This window comes from Myotis nattereri (assembly GCF_964212035.1).
Source record: "Myotis nattereri genome assembly, chromosome: 1".
NCBI lineage: Eukaryota > Metazoa > Chordata > Mammalia > Chiroptera > Vespertilionidae > Myotis > Myotis nattereri.
This window is the reverse complement of record NC_138075.1, coordinates 193,523,881-193,548,189: the sequence shown is the minus strand read 5'-3', so window position 1 is coordinate 193,548,189 and position 24,309 is coordinate 193,523,881.

Sequence of the window (24,309 nt, the reverse complement as noted above, 5' to 3'; positions counted from 1 at the left end):
TTAGCTAAGTCCACAGTTTAGATTAGGGTTCACTGTGTTGTACCCTCCATGGGTTATGACAAAGGCATGATGTCATTTATCCACCATTACAGTATCAGACAGAAAGTTTCACTGCTCTAAAAACCCACCCATCCATTTCCTCTTTCTCCCTTCCTTTTCCAAATCTCTGGCAATCTCTGATCTTTTAACTGCCCCTAGAGCTTTGCCTTTTTTTTAGGATGTCAGATAGTTGGAATCCTATAGCATGTAGCTTTTTCAAATGATCATATGCATTTGAGCGTCTGTGTCTTTTCACAACGTGATAATTCAGTTATTTTTATCACTGAATAATTTTCTATTATGTGGATGTCCCACAGTTTGTTTATCCCTTCAGCTTGAGAAGGACATCATGGCTGCTTGCAGACAAATGCACTTTTAAGTAAAATTACCTTTCTGTCAGTCCTTTTTTGAGCTTAACTGCTGTTTCAAGTGGGTGACTGAGAGCTGCATTCCTCTTCTTGCTGCCTTTTGTTGGAAACCCGAGTTATGGATGAGGTAGCTTTAGCTTCTCACATGCAGTATTGGCCGTGCTTTCCTTATCCTTCCTGCTTTCTGGTACCTCCCGAGTGAAAAGACCTCCGCTGGACACACTTGGACCTCTGCCTGCCCCACAGATCATTCCCTGCATCCTGACACGTTTCAATCTGTGCTTGAGAACGGGGTAAATCTTCTCTTAAAATACTCATGGAAAGAAATGTGAGAACTCCTAATATTGCCTTTGGCTTTCTGGATTTAAGTGCATTCGTCTGTGCTCACTGAAAGCATAAAGGTGAGTCTTAACCTTGGATATCTTAAAATAAGACTGTAGAGTTTGGACAAAAAAAGTTCTAGAAAAGGAAGTAAAAAATAAGTAGCATAACTTCAAGCCTCTCATATAGATTTTAAATCAAAGGAGTTTGGGGCTTACAACCCTTGAGAGAAATTGGCCTGATGACAATATTTATTTGTCACTTAATAAAGACATATGAAATGATGATATATTTTAGCATAAGTCAAGTTCTATAGTAGGTGAGATTCTATAGACAATTTTTAGTCCTGTTCTTAATGATTACCATGTAAATTAATTTATTAAGGTGTTCTGTAATTGTTTTTAATAATTAGTATGTTATATATTAATAGTAATGTCTTGATTATTATGAACACATTATTGTAACATAAGTCTTTGTATATATCCTCTTCTTAAAATTTGCCACAGTTTGATGTAAGAAAGTTCAATCAATAATATCAATGGCTTAGTTATCCTTTAGTTCCTGCATTTAAAATATGCTAAACAAGTAATGGTGCCCTATATTTGGGAATCAAAAATTTCCAAATACCAAGAAATCAGAAAAAATAATAATCTGTTCATATATTATTTTCTTATTACATGACATCCTATCTAATAAAGCTGGAATATGCAAATTGACTGTCACGCTGTCACAAAGGTGGTGCCCTCAACAGAGGCGGGGTTTCCGTAACACAAGATGGCTGCACCCACAGCAGAGGCTGAGTTCCCGTAACAAGCCTTAACTAGCAATCAGCAGGGACCTGAGGCTGCGTGGTGCTGCGCTGGGGCAAGGGACTTGAGGCAGCACCCCCTGCCTGGTGGGGCTTGACAAGGGACCTGAGGCTCTGCTCCCCCACCTTGCAGGGCTTGATGGGGGACCTGAGGCTGCACTCCCAGCCTGGCAGGGCTTGACAAGGATGGGGCCTGCCGGGTCTGGATCTCACCCAATGGGGGTGGGGCCGGCTGGGTTTGCGTCTCACATGATTTTGAGGTGCCGTGGATGAGCGGGGACTTGACTCTGGGTCCCGCGGTGCATTCCAGACTCTGACAGGAGGAAGATTTTCATATACATTTTGCTAATTTTCTTTCATCTCTGACATTTCTATTATAGAGAAAGGGCAAATAGCAATATTAAAATATTTCTTCTAATTAATCCCCTTTTAATGTGCACAAATTTTGTGCACTGGGCCACCAGTAACTCAATAATAGGCAAATAAAAGAAAACTTACAGAATTTTGAAAAGGGATATGGTAGGCAGAATATGCACCACCACTACCCCTCCAACACCCCTGCCTCAAAGTGTCACAAATTTCTAATTTCTTGAACCTGTGAATCTATTACCTTACATGGCAGAGGGACATGACAGATGTGATGAGGTTAAGGTTCTTGAAATGGGGAGAGTATCCTAGATTGTCCACGTGGGCCCAACGTAATCACATGAGTCCTAATAAGAGGGAGTCAAGACAGTCAGTTGTAAAAAAGACACATGAAGATGAAATCAGAGGCCAGAGTGGTGCAGCCATGAGACAAGGAATGCAGATGGCTTCTAGGAGCAGGGAAAGGCAAGGAATATATTCTCCTCTAAAGCCTCCAGGAAAACTCAGCTCTGCAGTCACTTTCATTTTAGCCCTATAAGACCCATTTCTGACTCTGACATCCAGAACTGTAAGACAGTAAACATATGTGATTTTAAGTCACAAGTTTATTTGTTAGAGCAACAATAAGAAACTAATACAAGGAGTAACAACACCTGCCATTGATGTGCCTGATTGCTCTCAGAGCCATCCTAGGCCTTCCTGTATGCCCAGCTCATTTTCCTCCAGTTCTAGGAAATGCAGCCAACTCAAGGGAGGGTGTGTAGCTGGAGGGTAGAAGGAAGGGAGGATCCAAAGAACCGCCCTGTCTGGTTGAGGAGAGTTCCTTCTGGGCTGTGTCCCTCCATGTTGCCAGCTCCTGATGGGTATTCTTTCCTGTCTATTTAAAACTAGAAGTGAAAATTCACATATTCCAGAGATATTAATACTTTGAATGCAGACATTTTAAGACATTTGTACATTTTTTAAATCCTCACAGAGGATATGTTTTATTTATTTTTTAGAGAGGAGAAGGATAGGAGAGAGAGGAGAGAGGGAGAGAAAAACATTGGTGTGAGAGAGAAAATCGATTAGTTGCCACCACTAGGCACCTGATGGGGGACCAACCCTGCAACCTAGAGATGTACCCAAACCAGAACCTTTTGGTGTATGGGACTATGCTCCCACCTACTGAGCCACCCAGCCAGGGCTATACATTTTTTTTTTTACTACTAGTTTACCAGCTATCAATTGTATATTGAAACAAAAGCAAATTGTGAAAACCTGCATGCTTTGTTACTTTGTTCAAAATGTCCCCTCAAATTTATCCCAGGCTTCTGCAGCCTGCTACCACACCAGACCTTTCATTACTCCAAATTCAGGTTCTTGTGCTACCTAATGTTGAAATTTTTAGAACCTGTTACTATTTTTCAGCTTGTTTTAGTTTGAAATGTCCAACAACTGTCCTTCCTAGTTGGATCTGAGCCTTCCCAATCCAGCACATTCCATCTCCTTTTCTCTTTAATGCCACCTTTTAACGGTCTGGATGTACAACTCGAATTTGACTTGGCAACACTCTCAGGCTTCCAGTCCACTGAACATTATCTCCATCTTTCATCTTGGATGCTCCACCTAGGCACTTGGCCTTAAAAGCTATAACTCATGAAATTTTAAAAAAGATATAAAGATATTTTTCATATTGTACAAGCTGTTAATGAAAGTCTAGAGCAAAACACCCACTGATCTCATAAAATTATGATAAAGTGATAAAAATGTACCCTTAAGTATTTCTTGATATGTTCACAGATAGCTATTAAGTGGGTATCTGTACAGACATTTTAGTAAAAAATAAGAACAACAAAAATAAAAGGCAGTAAGTCTGCAGATGTCAATGAGTTGTCCAGGTCCTACATTTTGGGCAGTTTACTTGCCTGGTTTCTGTATTATAACTTTTAAAAAATCTTAAAGATATCAATGATTTTGAGTAAATTTTACAGAACTCTTTAGAAATGAAATATTTTTTCATTAAGTTAAATAAAACATTTTCTACCAGATTTTTTTACTATAGGAAAAAATGTATTTAAAAAATAGTCAATTATTTTATTTTTCTACTCACAAATGACTATTAACCTTCCCAGATATAGATTAAAATTCTATATCTTTCGCCCTGGCCAGTATTTCTCAGGGGTCAAAGAGTGACCTTGCTCATCGTAGGATCGTGGGTTCGATTCTATGTCAAAGGCACGTACCTGGGTTGCAGGTTTTATCCCTGAGGCCCTGGTTGGGGCACATGTGGATGGCAACCAATCAATGTGTCTCTCTCACCTCTCTCTCTCTCTCTCTCTCTCTCTCTCTCTCTCTCTCTCTTTCTCTCTCTCTCTCTCTCTCCATCAGCCCTTCCACTCTAAAAATAAATGGAAAAAATATCTTTGGGTGATGTCTATATCTTTTTTAAAAATATTGTTATTGATTTCAGAGAGGAAAGAAAAGGGAGAGATAGAAACATCAATGATGAGAGAGAATTATTAATTTCCTGCCTCTGGCACACCCCCACTGGGGATCAAGCCCTCAATCCCAGCATGTACCCTGACTGGGAATCAAACCATGACCTCCTGGTTCATAGGTCCATGCTCAACCACTTAACCACATCAGCTGGTCAAAGAATGTATTACGGACTAAATGCATCATCAACAACCTTCCACTTCCTCTCAAAGTGATCTGAGATTTCACAGTAATAAAATCTCAAAAATTATTTTTGCCTTCATAAACCTATATGACTATATTAATTGCAGAAAATATAAAAAGTAGCATTAAGCTGTATTCCAACTGAGTCCAATTTGAAAAAAAAAAAAACTGAACAAAAAGTATTACACCATTAACATAGTGCTTTAGGAAAAGCAGTTGGATGTCCAAGTATGATTGAGATTGGTCCCTAAATCACAAAATTACATCAACTTCTGGAGCTATGGTTACTTTCAGCAGAAAGGTGAAAGTTGCCTGCGCAGTCAGATTACTTTCAGCAATATGCCATTACTTGTTGGCCATATGTTTCCAGTTGTAAGATGTCCTGTTAGAGTTATGGATGCAGTTCTGCAGTTGGGAAAATGATAGATTTCTCTCCCTTGAAGACATTAACTTTATCCCACTTTGTTCTAACACTGTGTGCAGACAATGAGAATGATATAGGAGTCCCCTGTTTTCTCAATGAGCATAATTCAAGAAGAGCCTACTGTTACATTCTCACATGGCTTCTGTCTGACCTTATGAATTCCAACTTACTCTCAGCCTTGTCTTCTACCAGTGTTGTCTCACAACACTCTCCTACTCATTACTTATCTATGCAATAATAATGAATTACTCATTCAAGAATAAAGGATCATGTATTATTATTGCATGCCAGAGAAAAATACTCATCAGTTCACCTAATCATACTAGACTTAGTGCAAAAGCTAATATGAGGTATAAACTTAAACAGATGTCCAAAATCACAATTAGTGATCACTTCCATATAGAACATTTCACATTGATAATGAAGTTTCAAAATATATAGTTGTTTTGATACCATAATTTGCATTTACATATTAATTCATGAGAGTATCTAGTCTTTCCATTCTAAATGCTGGAATGAATTTTTAATCCAAATGTACCTAACCCTTTAGCTTACATTCTAGGTCTTCCTAATTATTCATTTTCAAGCAGACATGCACTTAAGCATTTCTTGATCTCAGTCCATGCCAGCTCCCTTGTCTTTGATTCTACCTTAACATTTTCTTTCACTCTACTGCACATTTTGCTTCTTCAGTGCATGTAAATTACCCTGGGAATTTTTGTTGATTTTTTTTTTACTATACCCTAATATAAAGATTTATCTCACATCCCCACTTTTATAGAGGTATAATTGACAAAAAATGTATATCTCAATTGTACAACTTGATGTTTTGATATGTATATACTATTTTTCATTTTCTTAAATAAGGTCTTTGTATTTGTCGGTATTTGTTTTATGCATTTAAAATCATAAACAGCTGAAGAGCACAACCACAAATCAATTTTCCCCTCAGAGTCCACGTTTTAGCGGCTACTACGTAAATGGAGCATGTTTACGGTAGAAAGCAGCTTTTGAAAAGAATACTGAGTCATTATGAAGTTTCATTTATTCAACAATTACTGATCGTCTGCTATGTGTCAGGTACTGTTACAAGCATGGCACACATGGCAGAGAATATGCCCTGCCCTCACAGAGCTTGCATTCTTACATTCTAGTTGTAGAAGACTGACAATGATCAATGAATCACAAAGAGTTGTCACACACACACACACACACACACACACACACACACACACTCACACACACACAAGTTCAGATAGAACACATCCTCCTTGGTGACGATTTTTTTGATTTAACACCGAAGCAAATTCCACAAAAGTGAAAATCAACAAATGGGACTACATCAAACTAAAAACTTCTGCACAAGAGCCCTGACTGGTTTGGCTCCGTGAATAGAGCATTGGGCCATGGACTGAAAGGTTCCAGGTTCAATTCCAGTCGAGGGCATGTACCTTGGTTGCAGGTTTGATCCCCAGTAGGGGGCATGCAGGAGGCAGCTGATGAATGTTCCTCTCTCATTGATGTTTCTAACTATCTCTCTCCCTTCCTCTCTGTAAAAAATCAATAAAAATGTATTTTTAAAAATAAATAAAATAAATGAATAAAAACTTCTGCACAGGAAAAAGAAAACCATCAACAAAATGAAAATGCAGCCTACTGAATGGGAGAAATATTTACAAATTATATATTAGATAAGGGGTCAATACTATATATATAATCATTTAACTCAGTAGCAAATAAAAATGTCCAATTAAAATATGGGCAGAAGCTCTGAATATATGTTTTCCCAAAGAAGATATACAGATGGACAACAGGTACATGAAAAGGTGCTCAACAATACTAATCATAAGGAAAATGCAAATCAAATTCACTCCTATTAGAATACCTATTGTAAAAAGGATAAGAAATTAGTGGCAAGGATATGAAGAAAAGGGAACCCTTGTGCACTCTTGGTGGGAATGGAAATTGGTGCAGCCACTACAACAGACAGTATAAGGTTCCTTAAAAAATTAAAAATAGGACTATCAAATGTTCTAGAATTCTACTTCTGGGAATTAAATCCAAAAAAGATGAAAACACTCACTTGAGAAGATATATGCAACATCCATCATCAGAGGATGAATAAATAAGTAAAAATCCTCCTATATAATAAAAACCTAATATGCTAAATGTCGGGTCGTCCAGTAGGCCATTTAACCAATCAAAGCATAATATGCTAATGATATGCTAAAGCCACTCAACCATTCACTATGACATGCATTGACCACCAGGGGGCAGACACTATGACCAGTAGGTTAGCTTGCTGCTGAGGTCCAGCCAAACAGGACTGAGCAAGATGGGCCGGGCACGCCCTGGAGCCCTCCTGAGGTCCTTCCCCAGATGACCAACCTCCCGTGTGTCTCTCTCCGGCCCCAATTGTGCACCAGTGGGGTCCCTCAGCCCGGCCTATGCCCTCTTGCAATCCAAGACCCCTTGGGGGATGTTGGAGAGCTGGTTTTGGCCCGATCTGGCAGGCCAGGCCAAGGGACCTCACCAGTGCACAAACTCATGCATCGGGCCTCTAGTTTTATATATACACTAGAGGCCCGATGCATGAAATTCATGCATGGGAGGGGAAGGGTCTCTCAGCCTAGCCTGCACCCTCTTCAGTCCAGGACCCCTCAGGGGATGTCCGACTGGCAGACAGGATCAAGCCTAAACTGGCAGTCGAACATCCCTCTCACAATCCAGGACCTCTGGCTCCTAACCGCTCACCTGCCTGCCTGCCTGCCTGCCTGATCACCCCTAACCACCTCTGCCTACCAGCCTGATTGGCCCCTAACTGCTCCCCTGCCAGCCTGATCACTCTCTAACTGCTCCCCTGCCAGCCTGATCGCCCCTAACTGCCCTCTCCTGGCAGCCTGGTTGCCCCTAATTGCCTTCCCCTGCCAGCCTGATTGCCCCTAACCACCTCTGCCTTGGCCCCCACCACTGTCGCTTTGTCCGGAAGGACGTCTGGAAAATGTCTGGTCTAATTAGCATATTACCCCTTTATTAGCTCCCAGCCTCTCCTTTTTTTCTTTTTATTTTTACTCTGGGATTTATTTACCTTCTATAATTGAAACTTTGTTGCCATCAGTGGAGCTGAGAGCCGGCTCCTACTCGCTCCAGCTCTGAGGCCATGGCCTGCTGAAAGCAGGTATCTGGGGTTTGTTTAGCTTCTATAATTGAAACTTTGTTGCTTTCGGAGCTCAGAGCCGGGCCGTGGCAGGCGGGGAACCTTGGCTTCCTCCATCACTGGAGCAAGCAAGCCTCCTGCTCGCTTCAGCTGCGTGGCTGCGGCCGCCATCTTGGTTGGGTTAATTTGCATATCGCACTGATTATCCAATGGGAGGCATAGTGAAGGTATGGTCAATTACCATGTTTGTCTATTACTACATAGGATATATATATATATATATATATATATATATATATACACACATATATATGAGAATGTTATTCAGCCATAAAAAAGAAGAAAATCTTGTCATTTGCAACAACAGAAATAAAACTTGAAGGCATAATGCTAAGTGAAATAAGTCAGCAGAGAGAGAAGAACAAATACCATATGATCTCACTTATATGAAAATAAGCAAAAAACAACTAGCTCATAGACTCACAAATACAGACAGCAAACCAGATTGATAATTGCCAGGATGGGAGAGAAATAATTGAAAGGTGTCAAAGGATACAAACTTCTAGTGATAAGATAAATAGTGATATATTATACAGCATGACTATAATTAATAATTCTGTATTGAATATTTGAAAGGTGCTAAGAAAATAGATCTAAAAGTTCTTATCACAAGGGAAAAAATGTTTAACTATGTATACTGAGGGATGTTATATGGGCTTATTGTGGTGAATATATATATATATCTTACCTAATAATAGACAAACATGTAAATTAACCATCCCTCCACTATGCTCACCAGCCAATCAGGAGAGTATTCAAATTAACCCAACAAAGATAGTGGTTAATTTGCATATGTAGGGGCAAAGTGGTGGAGAGAAGACTGAAGGCTTCGTCTGGAGCCGCGAAGACTGAAGGCTCCGCATGGAGTGGCGGCCTGGGTCCTGGGTGCTGGAGGAAAACCAGTGCCAGCAGCCAGGGGAAGGGAAGGCCTATTGCACAAATCTCTTTGTGCAACAGGCCTCTAGTCTATATATATAAAAGCCTAACATGTAAAGCATCCCCTCGGGTGTTCGACTGACCAGAAGTTCAATCGCTTACTATGATGTGTGCTGACCTCCAGGGGGGCGGCACAGAACGAAGGAAGGCTGCAGCTGGAAGCCAGGGAAGGGAGGCCCCAGGTGGCAACCGGAAGCCACTAGGGACCATACCAGTGCATGAATTTTGTGCACTGGGCCTCTAGTATATATATAAAAGCCCAGCTACCAAATGACAGAACGACCAGAACAACCAGTCGACCAGTCACTATGATGCACACTGACCACAGGGGCAGACGCTCAATGTAGGAGCTGTCCCCTGGTGGTCAGTGTGCTCCCACGGCGGGAACAGCCGCTCAGAGGTCAGGTCCATAGGCACTCAGTTGACTGGGATGAGCGGCGTTCCCACAGAGGGCCAATCCCCACAGGCCATGCCCCCCCCACCAGTGCACAAATCCATGCACCGGGCCTTTAGTTTTACAATAAATACAAATATCTAATCATTATGTAGTATACTTGAAACTAATGTAGTGCTGTATGTCAATTAATACCACAGTCAATCAACTGCAGTGTCTGAGGCAGGGGAAGAGAAATACAACATTAAGACTGGAAGGATAAGTAGGTACAGCCCATAGTAAAAGTATTAGAATAGTCTAAATGTTATAAGAAGCCTTTAATAAAGTGAGGTGAGATGATTTGATTGACTTTTTTAAAAGTTTCCTTTGGAGAATGAAAGATTTGCTGGAAAGATTGAAACAAGGTCAGTGAGGAGGTGATTATAACAACCAAAAAGTTCAGTTACAGTAAGGATTGAAATAGAGTGGGAGAATATAAAATATATTTCACTGCAACACTTTTCCAAAGTTCTTAAATCCTCCACACTGGACCAAAGTACTCTCTACTTTGGAATAGTTTCATTGGTTAACCTACTGCTAAATTTTCCAAATCACAAATGAAATCTTTTCCCTTGGTTCATATATTCATCACTATTGTCATTGCTGTTTTTATTTTGTTGTTGTTGATTAGTTAAGCAAACAGTAGAATATGCATGTCATATTGATTGTATTTTAAAACTCCAATCTCCTACTTTCCTCTGACACAGGTATTTTCCTTTGTGCAGCTGTATGGAATCAGTTAATGATTCCACACACACACACACATTGGCGCACATCATGGGCCAAGTCTGACTGAAAAGAGAACGTCCTACTCGGTCGCAGTCTTCAAGTGGAAAGTGTCCACCATATTTATCCACATTTTAGAGTCATGTTCAAGACCCAATTTTCTCTATTTTTATCTAAACATTTATATATTTTATAGACAAACTATCAGAATCCTGATTCTCTCTGTGAAGCTAATGTAGTTATAGTTAAATGTTTTTTATACAGAAAATATTTTCTTACAAATTTGTGTTCTTGGAAAGAAGTGGATCTGCAAGCAAGACAGGGGAAAACTGGTTTTGTTTTGTATTAAATCTAGAACTCAAGCTGAAGATAATCATATTGGCTTAATATAATGACATCACTGTGCCTTCAAAACTCAAGATTATTCATTTATGATTTTGAGGAAAAGGAAAGTGATTATTCATATATAAATGATGCTTATGAACCTGAATTTTTTCTCAACAATTTAACTTTCTTCTGAGGTTAGTTTATTTTCTTTTATTTTCTTACGGCAGTTTGATTAATCAAGGATGAGATCTTGACACTGATGTGAAGTTTCCAACTTTTGTTCAAATCTTCCAATTTCATCTGGCACCATGGGGAAATGAGGCAAGCTTTGTATAAGGCATAACGCCAAGACTCTCCCTGACATTTACAGTGATGACTAAAGCAGAGTCAATTTCACATTCCTGTCGGAAGAGTGGAACTGAGTAGAGTGGTATACTTGGGAACGAGGGCCAGACGAAGAGGAAGGGCCTCTGTAGTGAAGGAACATGTAACTGGATTTAGTTACAAAGCTCTAATGAGGGCCAGGAGTCCAGGTGGAGGTCAGTTCTAAGGAGCAGCCATAAGTTATATCACAAGATTGCCATTGCCTTCTCTGTGCTGCTGTAATAAAGAATTCCTTGCAGCTAAAATTCAAACAAGATTGAAGTTATTTGGCCTCTTCTGAGACCCATCATCACTCTCTTTTACCGGACAGATACTCAGAGCCCAAATTCTTCCATCCGGCCCACCTAGCGCGCTGACAGATGAGGAGAGGAGACATTCCCCATCCTTAAGTCCAACAGTTTCATGCAGATCTGGAGGAAGCTACACAGAACTGCTTTCCAACGAGGCAAGCACCTCAAGTGAAGAGCTGTCAGCCCTGAATTTTAATAAACAAACACAACTAGGGGGTTTGTTCATTCACCATGTTTGGCATTTTATGTTAACTCTTTTGAAAGAAACTGAGAAGAAGGAAGACAGCTTACAGGAACAGGTTAGTTTCATTAATATGCTTTATTTAGAAGGAATGAAGGACTAGGTTGGTGACTTGATTCTGTTTTTAATTCATTCCTGAAATAAGAGTAAGAGAAACAAATGCTTCAACTATTTTTTTTCTTTTTCTCTAATTGATGTTGGTGGGAAAGGAGCCTTATAAGCTCCTACTGCAAATTAGTTGCTGAAACAGTGGTGACTAAAGTCAGTCCTGTTTTATGGTAACAAAAAATAAGTTCATAAAATTATAAAACCAATCCTTGCTCATGGGGAGATATAGTACAAAGGTGTTTACAACTTTAAGTAAACATTCTCGTCCTTCCCTATCCCCTTCACATGACCTCTACTCACATATCTAATGGTAGCCATTAGTGTGTGTTCTTCCTAGTGTGTTTTCCCAGAAATTTTCTATGCAGGTTTGACATTTTAGAGTTATTCTTTTTTGGGGGAAATAATTAAATTTAAAACAATACTTTAAACTTGCTTTTTTTCATTAATAACACTTAGAAACATAAATACTCCTATGTTTCTATTAAACTAAATGTCCAAATAAAAAGCTACATTTATTTGTGGCTCGATCAGAAAGCAATGTTAGAAATTCACGAATGTAACTGAAATAAAGGTCTTTTCAATATTTAAGACTGCCTATGATTTTTTTAAGTTAGTAAATAAGCTGAAGGGAAAAGAAAAGAAAGAGATTTGAACTTTTGGCCCAGGAAATACCAAAGAAGAAAACATAAAACTAACCCCTTGCCGTATGGCAAATGTGGATGGAGATAAGTATCAATATGGAGTTTTAAAAAATACTATTTTTACTGGGGTTGAAAAATAGTTAGCTAGACATGTTGGCTAAATGAAGTAAGGAAAAGCTAGTGACTCCACTGGTTAGATCCGCTAAGTCCATAAGTTACTCTCCAGAAATTGAAGTGATTTGACAGAAGCATAAACTCAGCATCCTGCAGCTGGAACACAGTCCCCGGAGCAAAATTTACACGCAGGATTTCTGGCTCACCATCAAGAAAACTTTTATCCAAATAAATAAAAAAAAAATTTATAGCGCTGGAAGGGACAATAAAATTCCCCCAAAGAAATAGAGACATTCCATAACTTCCAAAGGCATTTGCCTTCTCTGCTTTCCAAAATCACCAGTGTTGCTAATTCTCCAATATCTTTGCGTGATGATGCAGCCCATAACCTCACGCCCTTGTGCTTAGAATCAGATGGCTTTCTGGAAGTCTAATTGCAAGTTATTGCAGCCATAATTCAGTCGATTCCTCCTCTGTTGTTAATGAAAGAGAACTGAACACAACCTCGCAGTTCATTTAGTCTAAGAAGATTATTAGCATGTGTCAGTCTGCAACATTCCCTAGAGAAATATTTTTCCCAGTTTGCCATAATGCACCTTACAGTTTTAGCAATAGCTTCATGCAAAAGCATCAGCATTATTTGCATGTGCTGTATGCCCCTGGGTGAAAACGCAGTTTGGAGCCCTGCTCTAGCACCCCTGACATGGCAGGAAGCAGGAGAGAGCAGATAAAGGGAGAGATCTCATTCCTGCCTGAGATCTGTTTACTCCGTGCAAAGGCAGAGGTAAAAGTCATTTTGAAATGTTTGCTGCTGCCACAGAAGAAATAAGTTTGAGATAAAATAAAAACAGCTGAAGAGCTTTCGTTCTGAATGGAATCTGATTCTGTTGGTCCCAAACAAAAATTGTGCACAAGGTCCTGAAAGAGTAACCAAACAAACTCCAGGAGGAAAAAGGCCCAGTGGGATAAATATGTGCTCTGCTAAAGGAAATACGTTGAAACACAGAGTTGTAAGTGGAATAGAACCGAGGAGCAAACATAAAGTATTCATGGGTTGATTTCAGGGAATTCAAAGAAATAAACTTTTATGTGAAGTTGTAAATGAGCCATATGAAAGACCAGGGAAATGGAGAAAATGATCAAAGACCAAGAAAAAAAAAATGGTACATGGGATATTAACCTTGCAGAAACAGCCTGTTTGATTTAAAGAACACACGAAAGCAATCCAGTAAGTAAAGGCAGAAAATGAAATGGGGAATACAAAGGGCAATGAGATAGAGGATAAAAGGCTTTTCAGATAAATAAAGTGACGATAAACTTATGAGAGCCACTGTTGTCTCTTGAGAAACCAAAAAGCAACTGGGTAATGGAAAAGGGAGAGAGGATGGGATGTGTTAACCCGCTTCACTCCATCAGAAAACATGTTGAAAGTAGACTCATTTCTTCCAAAGGAAATGAGACACTGAGAAAAAAAATAAAGAAAATTGAGAGTATCTCAAAAATATGTTTAAAAAAATCATAAGCCACCTAACACTAGAAATCTGAAAGGAATACTAGTGATAGAATAAATATTTGCATGCACCAATTAGAAGAGGAAAAGAAAATATGCACTTCAAGTATATTTTTTATATGGGCTAACAAGTTTTTTTTTTGCCATTAAACATAGTAATATATTTAGGTACAGTATGAGATGGTTTGTTAGTCAAAGAAAATGAAGTTTCCTTCTATTTGAAAGAAATGGAAGTGAAGAAAAGATTGATGAAACATGTTATTGATACATTATTTTTTGAAGTTTCCTCATGATATAATTTAACTTCCTACTTAGTACAGCTCTAATTTTAACAATCTGGAAAAAATATTATCAATATAAACCTTGCAGAGATGTCATGCAGACATGCTTAGCAAAATATCTTTGTTAACTGTGTGCTAGATATTATTTCTATTACTCTAAATTGTTTAGAAAAAATCTCTATAAAGTATGTGAATACTCTTCATTCCTTAATGTTCCACTTTAAATTCATTACAAATAAAAATAAAGGTAGTCAATACTGTATGTCAGTATGGCGAACTATATAAAAATATAGTTGCTTTTATTTATTGTGCTTCATTTCAGTCAAATCTATGTAGAGGACCAGAAAGCAATTATGTAGTTAAAGCTAAATTGCAAGTTAAAAGTCAGAATATGTTGTTTATATGCACGCTCTCTAGTCCACGTCTCCACACCTCATAATTTTCTGTATCTGATAGCATCACATTTTCCCCCTCGTTTCAGAGGAATTAATTGTCTACATTGAAACCAGTGCTATGCACAAGCCTAATTTGATCCAGGCCATTGAACGCAGACATGTAAGGTTGTCTTCATCACTCTTTTTCCGCAGAAGCAAGAAAGAGATAAAAGGTTAGAAGTTTTCAAATCCTCACCACTTTTTCATATTAAAAATAATTTATTACCTCATTGTTATATCCTATAAGACCAAGAAGAATGTATTACATGGCATTCTGATACTTTAAATGGGGAATATCCATAGCATTCTCTTCATGACAGCATGAGAATACTGCAGACATATACCAAGTTAGCCGGAAACGGAAAAATAGCTCTAACCTATTCTCCAGAGAGTCACTTCAAGTATCTGTAAACCATTATCTGAAGGATGGGCTCTTTTTTAAATGATAAATGGTACATGCTATACAGAAAATGCCTTCGATTACAGCATAATTATAACAGAACCACAGATAGCAGGACATCGGTCCTTTCATCTCTCAGCCATGAATAATTTCACTAACGCTTGGAAGTGTTGCACTCAAAGAGAGGACCGCTGTTGACCATTCAGTCTTAAATTATTTCCCACCAGTAAGTGCTCTATTAAGGTAACACGATTTATACCATCTACACTGAGGCACAGTGTTGATTCTAAATTGATTCAACTGTATAATGCATACATTACCATCAAAGCAAATATCCCCGAATGGATAGACTGATATAATGCAATACTCTGTTGATATAATTAACGATATAAACAATTTACCCTGCCATGTCTTGCCATCCAGCTGGTAGATTCTGAAGGTATAAACTGATCATCTTCTGTAATGAACAATGAGCATCTGATTTCCGCCAAATATAGCACTGGTTACTGTGCCCGAATGATACATAGTGCGGATTCTTTAGTCATCTTTGTTTATCAATGAGCTTACTCTCCAGAATATAAATTGTTGAGAAAGTTGTCTTTCTTGCAGTGGATGGTGTTGTTCAGATTTCTGATTTTACTTTTCTTTTTAATCAACAAGTTTCACTCGAGCTTGTAAATCACCTATTTCTAGCCTCTGTCAGCTTAATAAGATGTGATGTAAAGCTGGCCTTGGCAAATTACACAAGAGGGAATATTTAGAAGAATACCAAGCAATTAGGAGCAGAATATTTTATCGTTTATGAAAAGAGTTGCCACCCCCGCTCTGAGGAATCCAGGCACCTGGCTATAAGGACACTCAGAGAGCCCTGCGGAGAGGCCAATACGGAAAGGAACTGAGGCCTCCCACCCACAGCCAACGCGAACTTGCTGGCCACGAGTGAGCCACTTTGAAAGTCTCCACTCCCCCTTAGGTCTTCAGAGGCCTGCAGCCTCAGCCGACAGGAGCCTGTCTCTGCTGAAAGACACTGAGCCAGAACCATGGAGCCAAGCCACTGCCTAGTAACGACCCACAGAAATGATAAAAGATCATGACTGACCCACAGAAACCAAGTGATTATTGTTTTAATAATTCCTAAAAGTAGGCAGAATATAAGCATATAAAAATCTTCATCATCACATTGTACCTGCTGATTTCTAAGCTTTGCAGTAGTTCTCATAAGATTTGAGGCATCACATTCCCATAAATGTGTACTAATCAAATTTTTTAAAAATCACTCAAAACTTAGGGAAACAAAGAAAAACAGGGGTTTCTGGGGAAAAAAAGTAGATTTTGTTTGTTAAAGCAAAAATCTGTATATATAAAAGGCTAAGTGAGCACCATCTGTCCATCTACCCATCCGGTACATATGACGCGCACTGGCAATTTAAAAAAATAAACGCTGACTCACGCATGCGTGATACATATAAAGCTCTCACTGGTGCCAATCTAGACAGTGTAGGAATATTCCTACCTGAACCTGTTTTCGGACATGGTCAGTTATATGTTGCTTTCTCTTGAGTTCAAAAACCGTGTGACATTAAACTTAAAGTTGTAAATACTTCAGCACAAGGGAAATTAGTCAAGCACTCTGAAAGTGTTTTTACTCTTGATGTGGTATATAGGGAGATATTAGAATAAGATTAATCAATTTATCAGTCATTGTTTTTATCAATGTTGTTTTTATATCATGTTTTTGTTGTTTTTATAAGTTTTTGTTGGTTTTATATCATGTTTTTGTTATTGTTTATTTATTAATCAACTTATATATTATTTTCATATACATTTTACCAATTTTCTTTCATCTCTGACACTTCTATTATAGAGAAAGGGCGAACAGCGATAAAAAAATATTTCTTCTAATCAATTTCCTTTCAATGTTCAGGAATCCGTGCACTGGGCCACTAGTATTTAATATGATAATGTGGAATACACAATTATGTCTCTTACAATGCCATTGAAAATTAAGCATATCAGAAATAATGCTATTAGCTGCGGGGGAGACAATAGAAATTATCTTATTTTTGCATCAAATTTTATCCTCTTTCGCTAGTATCTAGAATACCCTTACTAATTTTATATCTCTACTATCTTTGGACTGATGTACCCCCAAGTAAGCAAAACAAAAGTGTTTAACCAAGCATCTTTACAGTGTGAAGCAAATCCAGGGTCTGAAATATTGCAGAATCTGTCTAACTGATGGGCTTCTTGTGGTATGAGTCATGTTACCAAACATTCTATAAAGAGGCCAAATAATTATGGGTTGAACAGAAGCATATATTTTAATTCATCAGACAAATTTTAAGAAACATTTCTGTGCTATTTCAAAAATTAAAATTGTTGTTGAATGGGAACACCCTGTATTGTCTTTGACATTTCAAAGGCTGAGTTCCACATTTTGCATACTATGCTCAGCATATAAAGTTGATGAGTAGAAAAGACCAGATTAGCTTTTTAATACCAGAGGAGCAGTTATCTGGGAAACCATGGCTAGATACATAGATAAGGATAAGATAAAGGTAGAGACACATCTAGGCAGTTCAAAAAGTACATATTGAATACATAAATAGCATACACAATTTCTTTTAAGCTAAATCCATAGAAGGTGCCTGGTGATGCTATTTTTTTCTTCCTAGAGATTTGTGGTTAAAAGTATTCATTTAACATAAGTTTAACTTCCAAATGCAAACACGGAGAGTGACATTGTTTCCAGATGTAGTATTAGTAGATCATGTCCTGAGTAATTAAGCGCAGTCAGATCTGAAAAGAACAGTAATTGAAGCAGCATAGAATACAATTTATTGCCAAACAATTCCAGACACTAGGAGGAAAGTAGAATCAAAGTACTTCAAACATCAGGCCCCATGTTCTTGGAAGCTGCTTTTATGCCTTGAAGTAACAACATTCATTCTGTTTTAATACACTGACACACACATACGTATACCATAAATAAATAACAAGGAGGTTAGTTGACTTGAAAAGATAGGGGAAGTTCGGAAAAATATATCCTCTCCTGGGTATCCACTGTTTTAGTGTTACTTTGTTTTGTTTTGTTGTACATGTATATACGATACTAGTTAGTGTTGTAATTGCACGTATAATGAAAACTCTTCAGATGTCCACTTCACCCCGCCCTACTTAGTCCAAAGGACAGACAGTTTGACTCCAAACTTGAACATCAGCTCTTAGCTCTCAGCTCTGATGTGCTCAAAATAGTTTACGTCCATGTATAAACTGAACCATCAGAAATAGGGCCTCAATCCATTAAAATGTCAGAAGATTAAGTTCACAGTGAGGCAATGGCTAAATTTCCAAGCCCAGAGACTACATCATTGTCAGAGTCTCAGGATTATTTAGGTGAGTTGATTTACTAACATGGCAGCTAACAAGATCTGTGTTCTTTGAGGTTGCTTTATAAATTGAATTCATTGTGTTCCACACACTGTAAATAATACCTACTTAGAAACAAATTTTGTTTAAAAAAAGTTTATTTTAAATATATTTTAAAAACCATACAGAAGTCTCCAAATGTATTCCTTTGTTAGGGGGTAGATGTAAAAGCCAGACAAGATCTGGTTTAACACATTCTCACTGGAAGGATCAAAATGATGAAAATAGGTTTTACTATTCTTTATAACTTTTATTCTCATCTTAAAATGAGAAGAGCCTGCAATTAAAAGTCATCACAAGGAAGATATCTTTAAAACAAAACTGACCACAATAGAAAAAAATCATAAGAAATGTATTTTTCTTCTACTTTTTTAATGCTCTTAATCATTCCTATGATTTTTAGAATTAAATACTGGTATCTATGAGTTTCTGGGAAATCTAGTTTATCAATTCAATGTATCATTGCTACTTATATAAATCTAGGGAAATCAGAGAATTTCTGTTCCATCATGGAAATCCAAGCATGTCCAATAGGTGTAGAGGAAAATGAAAACTTTATCATTTGTTTGAGCCCCTGGATCCAGGCATGCCCAAATCAAATCCCTAGCTTAACTCATTAGAGTAAACAATAAATTTCAATTTTTTGCTCAGTAGATTTTGTTTGATTCTTCTTGTAACTGAAGGGATTTTGACTTATGCTGTTATTAGAATATATGTGGCATTTAAGTGGACAGTACAAAATTCCTTTGTAGTTATAGCTCTGCTCTTTGGTCAATCTATTGGGAGCTTCTTTGGTGTGTTTTTGGGATAGCATACATCACAAGACAGAAAGAATCCAGGAATGTACTCTTTTCATAATAGTTATTGATTTCTATGAGCCAAGGGAATTCCATCAACATGATCTCTTGTCTCAAAGAGTTTACATTACAGAAAGAAAGAAAGACAAATTATTTTTTTTTAAAAAAAGTAAGAAAAAAAATAATTTTGTAAGTTTTATGAAGTAAACAAGCAAGGTGTATGTGTGTGCTTAACAACAGGGAGATCAGTAAAGATCTCTCTGATATATTAATATTTAAATGGGAGCCTAAGAATGAGATAGAAGTCACCACTTGAAGAGAGAGGAGAAAGAATATTTTAAGAAGAAGGAACAGTGTATGCCAATACACTAAGGCAAAATCAAAAGTAGCTCATTGAGGAATAGAGAGAAGTCTAGCATGATTGGACATGATCAGCAAGAGAGTGAATAATAGCAAGGGATGATTTGGGGGAAGAGAATGAAAGTTCACAAATCAAGCAGGATTTTGTAGAGCATCCATCATTCTTATTTAGGAATAACTTATTCTTAGTATAGCACAAAACTATTCAAGAATTTTAAGCATAGAAAACATGATTAGACTTATGTTGAATAAAATCACTCTTGATATTGTGCGGCTGAATTTTAGTAAGTATAAAGGTAAATGAAGCAAGTCAGAAAACTGTTTCATAATATAGGGGTGTGATAATTTTCTAGAGTAAGGAAATAGCAGGTCTCTACAGGAAATATCTTGAAGATGAAATTAATGGGACGTGTTAATGGACAGGGATATTAGAAGAGAGGAAACAATAAGGACCTAAACTTCTAATTAATATAATTTTGGGGTTTCAGGTACTCAAACAGAGAATACTCAGTGAGCAAAAGATTCGGGGGACAGAATGTGTGTATGAGAGAAATGCAACAGTGGACATGTTAACTTTTGAAGTGTCTATAATTATGAATTGCTTACTATGAACCACATAATCTCAATGTTTATATTACAGTGAAGAAAACAAAAACAAGTATACAAAATTTAACTGAATTTTATAAGTCTTATGAAGAAAATAAAAATGTATGAAGTGGAAAATAGAGATATCACCTAAAAATATAAATTTGAAGGTCAATTTATGAGATTTGGCCTGAAGCTATAAATCTGAGCATATTCAGCATGAAGATTATGTTTGAATTTGTGGCACTGGATGGGCTCACATTGGAATAATGTGAACATGGAGCAGAAAACAACCATAGAAAGAAATAGAGAGATATTGACGGAAAAACTGGCATATCACACCCCCACTAAGTCTATACAATCAAGTACTTTTCCTGCCTCTATTTCTGTTTTGATAATTCTGGAAACATCAAAGAGTGAACTCTTTTGATAGAAACTCAGTGTTATTCCATAACATTTTTATAGAGAATCTTTAATCCTTGCCCAATTAAAAGATATTTTAAGTATATTTTATTTATGTATATTTGACATGTCAGGTCCACATGAGTCAGAAAGGAGTCAGAACTAAGAGTTCCCAGTCCAGGTGTGAAGTATCAAGGACCAAAACAAGAACTCTGACAATTCACTGTAATGTATTCATTGCCTAGATCCTATCTGCTTTTGAGCACCTTGTCTTGCCTCCATTAAAGAGAACCAGATAATAGAATCTAATGAGTGGAATTAAGGTTCACTAAGCTCTTTATGAGATACAATTGGTTATTTGGTATATGTATAATAATAAAAGGGTAATATGCTAATTAGACTGGACATCTTCTGGACGTCATTCCAGACGTCCTACCTGACAAAGTTGGGGTTGGAGGGAAGCCTGCTGGGTCCCCGGTGCCTGTGGGCAGCCCAGGGGAAGCCAGTCCGGGTTCTGGGTGCCTGCCGGCGGCCAGAGGAAGAAAGTCTGGGTCCTGGATGCTGGAGAGAAGCTGGTGCTGGCAGCCAGGGGAAGGAAGGCCTACTCTTGCATGAATTTGCATGCATTGGGCCTCTAGTTTATTTATAAATTATTAGGGGCCCAGTGAATGAATTTGTGCACCTTGAAAGGAACTGTGGGCCGCGAGGCTGCAGTGGGCACAGGGGCAGATCTCAGCCCATCCTCTGTGCTTCCGCCCAGCCCCTCCCACTGCAGATCCTAGTCCCTTGTCTGCTGGCAGCCCCGCTCCTGCCGCCACCGCTCCCACACTCTGATGGCGCCAGCCCTGCTGATTGTGTGGAGCAATTGAGGCCGGTGCTAGCAGCAGGTGTGAGTGGGGCCAGCGCTATCAGTGGTGCAAGTGGTGGCTGCTGCCCCAATCACCCCTCAGGAGCAAGAGGAGGTGGAGAAGCCCTCAGGGGTGATCAGGGCCAGCAGCCGCCGCTCGTACCCACTGACAGCACCGAGTTATCAGACCAGTGCCGGGAGCCAGCAGCTGGTGTGAGCGGGGCTGGCACCAGCAGTGGGTGCAAGCGGAGCCAACACCAGCAGCAGGTGCGAGCGCCGGGCGTGACCATGGCTTACAGGGGCAAATAATTTTCAGTAACCAACAGAGGCTCGCCTCAATGACAGTGACCAGTGCCCTGCCTTGGTCTGGTGCCCTCGCTCACCTGGTCCACCATCCCACTGAGGCCGACGCCCGCCATGTTCTGCACATGCCCCCTGGTGGTCAGCGCACATGATAGCGACCGGTAGTTCGGTTGTTCAGTTGTCCCACTGTTTGGTCTATTTGCATATTAGCCTTTTATTATATAGAACTAGAGGCCGAGTGCATGAAATTCATGCATGGAGAGGGGTCCCCTCAGGCCAGCCTGCACCCTCTCCAATCGGGGAATGTCCGACTGCCAGTTTAGGCCCAATCCCCCACTGGCTCCTAACTGCTCACTGCCTGCCTGCCTGATTGCCCCTAACCCCTCTGCCTGCAAGCTTGATCGCCACTAACTGCCCTCCCCTGCCAACCCAATGGCCCCTAACAACCTTCCCCTGCCAACTTGATTGCCCTTAACCCCTCTGCCTGCAAGCCCAATCGCCCCTAATTGCCCTCCCCTGCTGGCCTGATTGCCCCTAACTGCCTCTGCCTGCCTGCCTGATCACCCTTAATCCCTCTGCTTGCCAGCTTGATCGCCCCTAACTGCCTTCCCCTGCCCACCTGATTGCCCCTAAACCCTGCCTGCAAGCCTGATCATCACTAACTGCCCTCCCCTGCCGGCCTGATCTCCCCTAACCGCCTCTGCCTTGGGTCCCCCTACCGTGGCTTTGTCTGGAAGGAGGACCAGACTACTGAAAGATGTCTGGTCAACCCTGTCTAATTAGCATATTACCCTTTTATCAGTATAGATTCTGATTTTTATATTTATAAATTGACAGGTCAATAGATTGGTTTCTGAACGTATAGTAATAATTAGGGCATATTTTTAAATATGCATTATTACTAAACCACCAACTATATGTATTGCCAGTATTGATACACACTTTAAAAAGCTGTGCCTTTCCCTTCTAGCTGAGAACGCTGAGGCACAGAAACTTTGCAGACAGGTTTGAGCATGAGGTCACCTGTGGTAAGAACTATATCTAACTTTACAGTGTGTTACTGTTTAAAATGTATTTCATTCTAATGCCAAGTTTTAACATGAGCTATTTTATATATAAAACATATATAATGTGTAAGAAGCTATTTAGGAGATATTAATATGACTAGGGCTTATAGCATGCACTTTTTAAAAGATACAATTTTTTCTTCCTTTATATTTCTATATTGAGAAAGCCATTACCAAAACATCTTTAGTGTAAATAAATAAATATTAATAAATGTGGGCTAAAATACTCTAATTTTTAGAATTATGCTATAAAAGCTTGATAGTAACTTTTAAATTGGATCACACATATTATAATTAATTTGTTGATTCTTATTATTGATAAATCTATAAATATGAAGCCAAATTAAATTATGTTTTCAGAGAATTCAAAGGAAGTTTTTAGGTTTACATGATGTTGGATAAGGCTTTATAAAGAGCTAGTTCCCATTTTGAAAAGTGCAACAAAAGATATTCAGCATAATATTTTTTTAAAAATTATCCATCTTCCACTAAAAATGAAACTAGCAAATGGTAGGTAGTGCTGGCTATTGTTAAGTATACCCCTCAAAAATTGATGAATAAATAATTTTTACTCTTATAAAAAGACTAATAGAGAGCTATGATTCACTTAGGAAAGTATTAGATGTCAGCACGAATTTACTTTCATTCTAGTCTACATTCTCAGAAAGTCAACTGAGATATTCCAATCAAGACTCTGGCAATGACTATTTCGCACCAACATGTCTATGTCTTGCTTTTTGATGAGTAAAGTTCATAATTCTTTAATTCTTATTACACATCACTCTAAAAACATCAATATAGTTTAGATCTGAGTAAAACATGACAATTGAGGACACTAAGATATAACATCTATTCATCTTTAAAAATATTTTGTATTGATTTCAGAGAGAAAGGGAGAGGGAGAGAGAGACAGAAATATCAACAATGAGAGAGAATCACTGATTAGCATGTGCCCTGACAGGGAATTGAACCGTGATCTCCTGATTCATAGATGGATGTTCAACCACTGAGCCATGCTGGCCATACATAGCATCTATTCTTGATCCTGATTCTGATAAACTTGAGGTATAAAGTTATTTTCACATGCATCCTAAGTACAAGACAATATCAAAATAAGTTTCTCTTGCAAATTAGAAGTTGCCATGAACACCAATATAAAATCCATAATGCTTTAAAACATTATGACAGCATACTGTATATTGCTTTTTTGTTTTATACTTCTTAAACACGGCTCATTTTCTGAGTCAATGTTCTTTACTCCTTTCTATGCCTTTGGCAGATATATTTTTGTCATGCTACTTACAAGGTGAATTGCTGAATTTCCTTGCTTGTCTTTGAGATTCTTAGTGGTTTTGTTGTTGTTGTGTTTGTTGTTTCTGTCAGCCTTTTTTTTATTAAGAAAAAGAAATGAATATGGGTATATTTGAGCTTATATAATGAAATGTCTTAATATCTTGGTTATAAATAGACACCTAAAATAATATAGAATA